Below are 12027 nucleotides of genomic sequence, written 5' to 3'. Positions count from 1 at the left end.
GTATGCAAACAGCTCAACTTGAGAGACAATCAAAGAAATGCTGAATGAATACTCACATTTTCAGTTAAATGTAGTTTGATAGTGGACAGTTGCATTTCAAATGCATTAAAAATGTAATTATGTCCATTTTTCAAGAGAGATTGGAGTAGACATTAGTCCAGAGACAATGAAGTGCAAATAGGAACATGTAACAAAGTGATTTGCATCTACAGACCAAATCTTTACTGAATAGGATTCCAGTTAACAACCTCAGTGCTTTTCATTTATATTTTTCCAAGTTGAGTAAAGGTGAAGTTGGGACACACACTGTGGTTAGTTTTGACAGCTACTGCAAATACAAATGATTGTTCCATCCCCAGGTCTTCCAAAAGGGTTGCACAAAAACACCCATTTGAGACCAAAAGCGTCCTTCTCTTTGTAGTTATTCACTATCATCACTCAGTGGCAGCATCTAAACTGTTGTTTTGCCGTCATGTTTTGCACCATATTAAACTCTTTCAAAGCCCTCTCAGAAAGGTCTTGTTTTCCTTTACAATTGCAGCCACAAGAGCCAAATCTATAATTTGAGCAGCAAAATGTGATATCCCCTCGAATGCCACAGCCTGCTTCATGAGGTGTAAGTGATCTTGAATCCATTATTTATGACCTCCTTTTGCTACCATTACACTGAAGAGTGGGACCCTGTTGTACACAGCGCTGTTGTACTAAACAGTTCTCCAGCAGAAAAAGGCACTTGCGCCCTCACACTGAAAATCAACTTTGATTAATGCTCCGCTCTGTCACGGCATGCAACATTTTACAGCAGCAGCCGTTCAGAGGGAGACCCGGGTCGATGGCGAACAACACGATGAGGCAATGTGTGTTGCTGAGGAGGCTGTGTCCTGGTGACAACAGGACCCAAGGGTTTATGGATGACATATTAACATTTGACAATATCAATACACTTTTATTGATGGATTATAGCGTCCTGTTACCTACCCACTCAGTGAGGTGTTTGAGGATGAAATGTTGCCCCTTATAAATTGAGTTGAGCCCCCTGATGCTATCATCAGTATGACTGTTCAACAGCAAAAGGAAAATGTCAACATTTATCTTCTTATAAGGGCTGCTGGTGCTGTGTGAACTTAATGACCCAGTGACTATTTAATTTGACTAATTACCTGATGGAAACTCTGATTGTCATTGCAGCCAAAATATTGAGTAATTTTGCTTCAAAATACATGTAAACTTTGCTCAGTCAGGCATTACTTTAAAAGCTAATTCCTTTGAAGAACATGAACAAAGACAGAATGTATATTGCAGCTTTCAGAGAAATACCTTACACAAACCTGCTGTGTTAAAGGAATAGTTTGACATTATACGCTTTTATTTCTTGACAAGAGTTAGATGAGAAGATTGACCACTTCTCATGTCTCATATTAAGCTTCCACCAGCTGCCGGTTAGCTTAGCTTAGCTTAGCTTAGCATAAAACCACATCTCACCATTTTTACATTTTGCTTTTTGTATATAATGTGATAATTAGGGAGCTATAGAGGTGAGGGTAGGCATTTTGTTAGCCCCTTAGCTTCCCCTCTTTGAGGATATATGAGGAGATATATTCTAACTGTTCCTTTAAGACAGAAATCATACAAAACAGGTCATGTTGAAAATCTACGGAAGCGTATTGCATTCACTTTAAATTTTATTTTTTGGTTTGTTTTTCGGAGTAATTATTTCTGTTTTCTGAATAATTTTTTTTTCCGGTTTTCTGGACTAATTTGTTTTCTGAGTTTAGAGAGCATTTGAATTAATAGACGCATTCATTCCTTTATTGAGAGCTCGATTCAATGGAAACAAACATGACCGGCTTGTTTAGTTCATTCAAGTTTTACTTTGATCTGGGTTTAAGACACTGGGAGATAGTCCTGTCTTTAAGTCATATAGATGGTTTTATCATTAGTTTGTCGACTCTGCGCAGGCACTTGAGGACTTTGCGGTTGTTCAGAAGGAAAACCCATTCAGATAGTTAAAGATGGGGCATGTATGTGCTGGCAGGAGTCACCATAGGGCCATGGGAATCACTTGCAGGTTGGAGGTTCTCGCGGGAGTTCGAAGTATCACGATAATTCAGAAAAAAATTACTCCGAAAAACAGAAAAAAATTACTCAGAAAAACGGGGGGAAAAAAATTATTCAAAAAAACAAACCAAAAAATAAATTACAAGTGAATGCAATACGCTTCCATAAAGATCCCCTCCAGACAGGTATTAAGACATATATTCTGCTTGGAACAATAATGTGTGTCTGATACATTTTTCCACAAAAAAAGTATAATTTCCACATTTTCTCCTTCTACCTCATTAAAAATATGAATGATAAAGGTTTATTTAGTTAAATTCTTATGTTTTCCTGCTGGACACAAAGTCTCCTACTCCACTGTCCATTCTCAGTGTATGTGCACTGGTGACTTCAAGTTTCTACATCCAAATTATTTGTGATGTCACAAATAATGCTCTTAGGCCCCGCCCCTTAAAATCAGATTTTCAGTGAGCACAGAGAAACTTTCCACTTTCAGCAAATGAATGTGAAAACACCCTTCTAGTGCACAGACATCATTCTGCACAGTGAAGCTCAAACATCCAACTGTGGGGAAAAAGAAGAAAAACATATTTTTGAGTGGAGGGGGATTTTAATTATCTTTTACAAAAGCAATTGGTATCCACTGTTGACGGTTGTTAGATCGTGAGAGGCTGCATCAAGTTTTATTAGCCTTTCGTGTTCTCGTGTGATTCTGTGCTTGACTCGCTGAAGGCACAGGATCATTGTCTACCCATGTTTGTTATCTCATGTGTTATTCATTGAGAAGCTGTTTTGCTGTTTGCTCTCCTCATGCTACCTGCTGACTTCACATGGGGTGACTTTAACTGGCTGCTGTGTGTACTCAGATGGATTGCAGATGAAGAAACGTGTGAGGACTTTGTCAAGCTGCAGTATTTTATAAGTATATTCAGTTTGAATTCTTTTGTGGTGACTCAACAATCAGGCTTTATTAATAACTTTTTTATGACCAAAATCATGTTTTACATACTTTTGTTATTTTCCCTTTTCGTTCCTTGGCTTTAAAACACACGATTTTTCCTAATCAAATCAAAGTGTACCTGACATATTTTTCTTTCAGTATTTGCCATGACTGCAGTAACACAGATGTGTTCCTTTTGCTTTATCAGTCTCAGGACTGGATTAGCCTTGTATCTTTTTGTTTGTATAAGGTTTGATACTAAAGCATTTATCCAACATGATTATGATTGGGTTTTTTGCCTCCTATGACATCTCAAGAGGTGTCTAAAAAACAATTCAAGTGTCCACACCCTGTATCCACATCGTAAATGTATCAGGCTTTTATTCAACATTAATCCTGAACCGGGGAAACATTGCACTCCGAGTTCTCTAATTACAATGCAGCTAATGTGTTATTTCCTCCCCATGTGGGATTACTTTCATCTTTCCCATTAAGATGCACATTTTGTTTGGATACTCAAATTACAAACCCCATATTAAATCTGACTGCGCAAAAGGCATTGATCATAGCCCCGATAGCTGCACTCCAACTTTGATTTAATTTGCACTTCCATTAATATCTATGAGACGTCCGATTGTCGTCTTGGGCATATTGATGGTATTGTAAGCCCTGCCTTCATATAATGTTCCCCAGCGGCAATGAGGAAATGTTACAGAGAATTAGGCCGAGAAGCAGGCTCAGTGGAACTGGCACTGCAGTCGGAAATTCATTACCCTAATAAATAGAGGGGGGAAAAAGCGAGAATCTTAAGAGAAATTTCTCTCTCCCTCTCTCTCCCTCTCACCACAAAAACACAAAAAAAGCCTTCACTTTGGCCTGAGAGTGGATGACTGTAACTTAGGCACTTCTCATTATTGCTGCCTGCGCACCCAAGGTCCTTCTCCTTGGGACCCTGAGAAGTCTTTAAAATGTGCCTGATTGTTCAATAGAAAAGCAGTCACTTGCTGCCCTTCTATCATGAAGCTTTATGTCTACATACTGAGCTATTTGGATATATGTGGCTGCATCTCTTAATCATTAATGAGAATGCAGCCTAAATCTCATTAAAATCTTCAGAATAGAATGAAAGAAAATACAATACAGTAGTAGATTCACTGTGAGCTAGATAAGTGTCAAGCCATGCTGATTTCTTATGTTGATTAATGAAGTGCCAAGTGAGTATATGTACTGTTGCCTTCCTTTGTTGAGCCTTGACATGCTGTTTTCTATGGGGAAAACACTACTGGAGCCAAGAGACGTGAGTTATGCTGTAATTAATGCAATCATGAAGATGAAAATAGCTGTTGTTGCAACTAGAAAACGACGATGAAGAACGTGTGAACTGAGGGGGATGAAGATTCATTGTTAGGTGACTGCGTTCAGAGACTTCGCTGTCCTCTGAGGCCCTCTTCGAGGCTCGACAGTGTACCTTTCAGTAAGCAGCATCTCTGAAACAAATATGTTTTACTGCATCCCTCACTTCCCATAGCACGGCTCTCATTTCAGACATCTGCAAGCTTTTTCAGTGGATGGCACAATTTCCCTTTTTGTTTTCAAAAAGGGGGAGGGCTCCGCTTCTCTTACGATTCTGCCAGAGTGATTCATTTGCAGGTCATTAAAAAACTCGTCTTTTGAAAGCGTTGGGCTGCTCAGGTGGCGAAGCCTGTGCAGGGGAGACATGTCGTAAATAAAGGCAGCTACATTTCAAATGCCATAAATAGGGGACACCTAAGGACCTTGCATGATTGCAGACATCTAATCATTTAATTTATGCGTGTCTAAAGGAGCCCTCATTAACATTCAAGTAGCACTCATCTGTCTAGCGGGATCATTCCGAAGGCTGCATCACTCTCGGATGGAACGTATCTATTTGGGCAACACAGCATGGCTACACACTCAGCCAGCACCTTCTCGCTTTCCCCCTCAATGTCATGAGAGACACAGCATGTAACTCTCATAACTTACAGTGTGTGATTTGTGATCCAGTGATTGTGTTGCTGTTAATGTGGAGAACCTTTGACAAAGTTAAAGTCATATTCTCTAGGTCACAGTACAGTGTTGGGACCAACACTTCTGACTGTGTTGCAGCAAATCATTTAACCTTTTCTTAAAGTGGTTTGGACAAAAGGTGCATCTTGGAAAGTATTTGCAGACGATCATCAGCAGCCTTTTGATGAAGACAAGTGAAGCCTGTGATGTTTATTTTTGAAAACTGTCTGAAGTCTTTGTTAGCACTGTGATACTGTACATGTAACACACCTCAGTGTCTGCACAGCAGATGCATGCATGACAGAAACTCAATAATAATTGGCGTGGATTGCTTTTGACACGTGCTGGTTGCTGACAGCTGCTTTGTTCTATGGTCAGATTTCATATTTAACACATCAAAGAGTTGGGATACTTCACACTCTGCTAAGGACTGATAGCAAGTCTGACACTTTGCTGTTAAGAGAGGAGAGAGTTGGTCTTTCTCTGGCGGAGAATAAAGTCGAGTTGCATTCCGTGTTCCTCTTTTCACTTTCCTGCCTGATGGATGAAGTTAAAGTCAGGCAGTCTTACAAGGAACGCAGCAAACACCGTAGAGGAAGTGTTATGTTTACAGTGATAATGAAAGAATTATTGACAGGAAATTCCTGCAGCATGGGAGCATACTTAAAAACTGTCCCTTGCATGAGTAATCTGTATTGTAAGCATGTGGATTTCATAACCGTTGTGACATGCTCCAAGGTTGACACTGTGGAAGTGTCTGTAGAGTAAGAATGAATTTGCAGTTAGGTGATTTACACCAGAAGAACAGTGACTTTTTGTTAAACCCTGATCAAAACAGCCATCGTCCAATCATAGTTTATTAATCATAAGGCTTTGGATTTCTCCACATGCCAAAAAAACCAAAACCATTAACTACAGTAAAAGTGTAAGGAATGGATTTATCCAGCAGTAATGTAAGCTGCAACCATTAACATGTCCAGCTAACTAGCTTACTAGCACAGTAAGTAACCCAGTGTCACTTAAAGGACCAGTGTGTGGGATTTAGTAGCCTCTACCAACTAAAAGTTGCGAATTTCAACTAACTGAACAACGCTGGCGTATTTGATGACCTGGTAATGAGAACGGGCTGTGAAGTGTGTAGGAGAAACTACTGTGACCACAAAAGGCCCTATTCGCAATGTTTGGTTTTTCCCTTCTGGCCTACTGTAGAAACATGGCCGTTCAACATGGGGGATTCCATGGAAGGCATCCCGCAGTGTCTGTAAATAGAAATGGCTCATTCTAAGGTAACAAAAACATAATGATTCCTATATTCAGGTGATTATACATTAATGAAAATGTACCTATGCATATTATATTACATTTCAGCCAATAGAGCCTCCTAAATGTTACACACTGGACCTTTAAGGCCAAGAATTATCATATTATTAACCAACTACATTAGTTTGTGGGGCTATAGTTTACATAAACAGAAAAAGCCTTGTTTATAAAAAGCGACTAGGATAATATTAGCGGCTCTGTCCTGCTCTTTATTGCATTTGGGGACATAACCACAGTCAATGTTATGCAAGATAGCGTTACTTTGTCAAACACATTGGTTAGTTCTCATTTTAAAAGCCCTTTCTCTTGTAATGTTAAAGGCAGTGTTGGGCAAGTTATTGGAAATTAGTCATTTGTAACAGTAGTAGTAGTAGAGTACCTCTCAAAAGTAATTCAATTAATTTATCAATTACTGCATTTAAAAGTAATTAGTTACGAGGGAAAGTAACTTTTGCGTTACTTTTAAAGCTGCTTCAATTCTCTTATTATTTCACACGGCTATATTATTTTAGTGTAGCTTTGGGACAAGAACACAATATCTAGTTATTAATACCAGTGTGCTGCAACATCTAGTGTCCCTACCTGTGAGCTACACTTATTGTCTGGCTAGTTAGTTTGTTCAGTCCATAGAAAGATTACAGTCACTGTGATGGAAAGTAAGCACTGTCACCTCACAAAAAGAAGGTCCTGGGTTTGAATTCTGGCTGAGCAGGGCCTTTCTGTGTGGAGTTTGCATTTTCTCCACATATTTGCTTTGGTTTCCTCCAGTTGCTTTCCCCACCATCAAAACATGTATGTTAAATTCACCAGTCAGTACCCTCAACCAAAATCTGGAGTTGGCTCCGGGGATCCTCCTAGTACTTAGGATGGGTTAAATGCAGAAATCCCCTACAGGGGATTAATGTGGATGATTTAATTTTATAAAATAGTAGCCGAAATCTGACACACCAAACACAGGCTCTAGTGGCCTAGGGGTATTTAGTTGGTTGGAATCTGCAAACTCAGTGCTAGATGCCACTAAATCTGTTCCTTAAAGGACTCAACTGGAAACAGTAAAAAGTCACCTGAAAACTGTTTTCAAGCTAACTTTAAATTAACTAGCCTGCTGGTTGATAAAATCTACCAGCAACAGTTGTCATTGCAAAAACAACAGTTTCTGGTTACAAATCAGCTTCCAGTGGTTCAAATCGAGATTCTGGTTTTGAGCAGTAACTCTGCCACCATTATCATTGCAAATAAATGAAGAGAATGGGAAGTCAGTTATAGCTTACACTTCATCAGTACAAGCCTTGAAAACAGACTAATTCAGAGTCAATGTAGCGCTCATTAGGGTTTAGTATGAAACCAGAAGGCCTGGAGGAAAGTGAAAGTACAATGTGATAAGTCTCCTCATAAGCCCAGAAGACTTGCAACACCCCCACTTTATAAGTTAAGGCAAAGGAAGGCGGGGGCCTTTTAATGGCTCTCAGTTAAACACCACATTTTAACCGATGCACCAGGAGTGAGAGAGGCATGCTCTTCTCTATAGGCAGTATCCAGCAGCATTTTGATGTCTCTAACAAGAACACAATAAATTGTTCCTCATTATTCAGTAATTAACTCCAATGCGCCGGGTCCCCATCCCCCTGCGCCACGCTCTAAATCACCACCCTCCTCCCCTCTTCTCCTCCTGCTACACAGCTCTTTAATTTCCTCTATGCTGTGGGGGGTGGGGGCAAGAGAGGGTGGAAGGGGGGGCACACACAGCTTGATGCACTCCATCATCCCCTTGCCACACTCTTGTCACCCCTTCGACTTATCAGAGCCACACCCTCCTCCTCCTTCCACTTTCCCGTCCCAATGCCAGCTCCTCACCAACGTGTGCTCTCCCTGCAGGACGCCACCTGTTTAACGGAGGGAGGGGTCACCTGAGCCGGGACGACAGGCTCCAGTCACGTTCGACATAGCAAGATAGCGGCGCCTTGTACTATGAAGGCATCAAAACTCGCCTTCGGGCCCTGTTCGCTGTCTTTTCGCTGGGCTTTCCCATTCCTCCTCTGCTCTTAATTGTTAAAATGAGGTCATTAATTGGAGACTGAGTCAAATCACCTGTCATTTCATCTGGGAATCATCCGCTGATTGAAAGGTATCATAAAAACCTGCCCAGGGCCTGGTTTTTGCCGTGCCTGCTGGGAGCTCCCTTTGTGCCTTGACAATCTCCGCCCATGGGCACTCAACTCACTTTACTTTCTCTGGCGGAGATTAGGCGGGTAGTCTTGGGTGACACACATCCACACGCGTGGCCCAAATATAGATTCAAGAGAGTCAGTAGTGTCAGGCGCAATTCCTGGAGGATGTTGTGGGGAGTGTTCGTTTTCCACTGTACTATTAACGCCCCTGACCTAATTGAAGATGATGCTCACACACACTTGCCTATATGAGAGTGAGGTCAGGTTCATTTGAGGGGGTAATTGTGAAATCAGCATGTAAACTAGGACAATAGAACAAATGACAAAAAAATGAGGACAGATGACAAATTTCTTGATAGACTTTTAATACATTTAGACATGTCCTGCTGCATTCACAGATGTAGTGTGGTAGTCCAGCAGTTCAAGTAAATTGTATGATTTATGTTGAGGAACTGTGTTTTGTAATGTTTACTGTCTTCGAAAGTCATAATTTGGTGATGCTGAGTGTTATCTTCTTAGACATCACGCTCTGACGGTGTTCTGCATCATGGGTGTAACTGCAAAAGAGGCTTATGAAAAACACATGCATCAAATGTTTGAAGTGACGTCAACTCGAATGCACCCAAACATTCTTCACCATGTGACAGCTACATTGCACGCTGCAAGGTACAGAAAGCAGTACTCTCAGCCACTTAAAAATGCCATCCATTAATGTACAAAAATCTCAGTGAAAATGTTGGCAATATTAACACAGAAAGACCATTAGAAAAACAGGCCTAAATTATTCTAAAGGCACAATGCTACACAAAGCTTCAGGACCCCATTTTCCACATGGACTTAATTCTGAGGAACACTACATAAGATGCTGACAAACCCGCTGTTTGAAATAAAAACCCTCTAAACACATGGCATTAATATTTAATGGTGCTGCTTCCTCGGGAGGCCACTCTGGGCTGCAGCGCTGTGTCTGAAGGGAGACGGTATTAGTGCTGTGTGCTCTAGAGGGAAGAGCAGCTTCACACTAATGAAGTGATCAGGGCCTGAACTCTGAAGAAAGCTCATATCCGATTAGTGCGCAGAGATGCATGTAAACATGGCGAAGCAGCACGCGATTAGATCACTTTGTTAATGCGAGTCTCGTGTCACTAAACACAACAGCGGGGAGGCATGCAGCGTTTTGAAGTGTTTTGCTAGCCAACAACACATTTCCCATTTAATCACTTCAGTATTACAGTTTCTTTTTGACCCTCTACACAAGTGTTTTGAATTAAGCTGCAAACTAGAGGAGTTGTATGCAAGCTAATGGGTTAACACTATCCTCTGAGCAGCCATTAAGGTGCATGCATGTGTTGTGCAGCAGTGAAAACCACCTGACCTTGTCCACATCCTCTAGGGCGGGATGGGACAGCATTTGAACTTGGCCAGTAAAGGACAGGCCATTTGGATGTTATTAAAAAACATTAGAGTTCCTGAAGCCCATGCTACTCCCAAAGCCATCAGGTAATTTGAAAGAGATCCAGCCAGTTTAAGATGTGCAGATGTTTTCGCTTTAAAACTGGCATCTGTTTATGCAGACGCACTTTATGTTCGAAAAACCACAAAGGACCTCCAATAGGTTTTATGGAGCAGTATCAGCTCGAGCACTCAGCTTTGTAATTGTGCTGCACCAGGTAATGAGAAAATTGGTCACAAGCAGTGTTCCCTGTAGATGTAACCCGTAACATACAATTTTGCACAGCATGTGCAGTATCTACATTTATTTTTTTTGTCTGTACGGTGCTGTCTGAGCTCCTGTGCTGCTTTCAGGAGGTTTAATATGGTCACAGTTTACAGCCTAATTCATACACTGTAAGAGGACTAATACCATCTAAAAATACATGTGCAGACACAACGGTTTTCATTTAACTTCATACAATACCTATAAAATACATAAAGTACATTGAAAGTTAACTTGATCAGATTTTCAGTAGGCACATAAATGATAGCATGTCAATTTGTGAGTAATGTGAAAACAGTTTGTATTAAAAACCCTGTGTTTTCCTTTAAAATCAACTAATTCCAAGAAAATTTGGAACATTTACAGAATATTTTAGTCTGGCTTTCATAAAATAACAGAACTGAAACAGCATGTTTCTGAGGATGATTTCCTGATGAATGTAGACTAATCCTTGTTTGTGCTGTGTGACTAAACTGCAACTTTCAACACAACTGATCAAAGTATCATAATTGAAAAATGGAGGATTTGTCTGTAGCTGCTCCGGTCTGCTTTTAATATTACCTGTCAAACAACCTTCAGCCTCTATTAGAAAATACTGTATATGCAAAACCTTTCTTAAGTATGACTCAGTCCAGTTCTTAGGTCAGTATAATAATACTAACCATTATGTCACATTATCAGGATATTAATATATTCACATATCCATCATTACCACTTGGACATACAGACTGTGGGCAAAAATATTAAGAAAGGTACTGTGGTATTCAGTGAACAACATGTAGATAACAAGTAGAACCATTATTTACATTAAAAAAGCATCAGTGCTCCACATGCTGCTGTCATAGGTCATCTTCAACTGTGAGTAGTGCAAACTGGACCTTTCATCTTTCAGTTTTCTTCATAGCTCCCCCATGTTCAACTCATAGTAACAGACATTGTGGACTGTCTTTTCTTAAATGTAAACTTGTGTAATACAGAAAAAAGTCAGGGAAACACTGCACTGTCAAAGTATCAGAGGATTCTAGGTTTTTGTTTTGTGTCCTTGTGCAGTGACAGTGAATGTCAGCCTTGCTGTAAATAACAGCTTTTTGATGCTCGCATTATGTTGTTTTTGTTGTATAGATTTTGTTTTTTACATTTTCTGTAACTGATGAAGTTACACGGAGGTGGCAATAGAGTATTTTGCTTCCTCTAAAGTCTGTTAGTTGCCAGAAAACACAAAAACTTGGTAATTACCATGTTCACTTTTACATGTTCACTAACTTGGTCAACAAATTCATATAACTCACAAATTTGGTTGTTACCATTTGCTCCATTTTAAACCTTATTAACACATCGGACAATTTTATTTTTGCACGTGAATAATAAAGAAATGTATTTTACAAAATAGGCAACGTAATATGGATTGTGATGGTTCACCTTCAAAATGTTTCCAGTTCCTGCAAATTGACCTTAAAGCAGTGGTTCCCAAACTTTTTCCTGAAAGGACCCCTTTTCTATCGTTTAGTAAACTAATGACCCCTGACTAGGTGACATCTTTTAGGGATATTTCATATTATATTTAAAACTGTACAATGAACCCAAACAGTGAACTCAGTAACTGCAAGAAGTTTGTGTAAAATGAGTGATTTGAAGACATTTTGAGCAGATTATTTCCTCTTTAGGGAAATTTTTATCTGTATTTTGTCTATATTATGTATTTTTATATTTCTTAGCAAATTTAATACTATTTTGGGGGATAAATTCAGTGTTTTCTTGTCCATATTTGGCCATTGTGCTATTAGACAGTTTACTTT

Source organism: Dicentrarchus labrax, unplaced genomic scaffold (assembly GCF_905237075.1).
Source record: "Dicentrarchus labrax unplaced genomic scaffold, dlabrax2021, whole genome shotgun sequence".
Lineage (NCBI taxonomy): Eukaryota > Metazoa > Chordata > Actinopteri > Moronidae > Dicentrarchus > Dicentrarchus labrax.
This window is presented reverse-complemented; position numbering follows the sequence as displayed.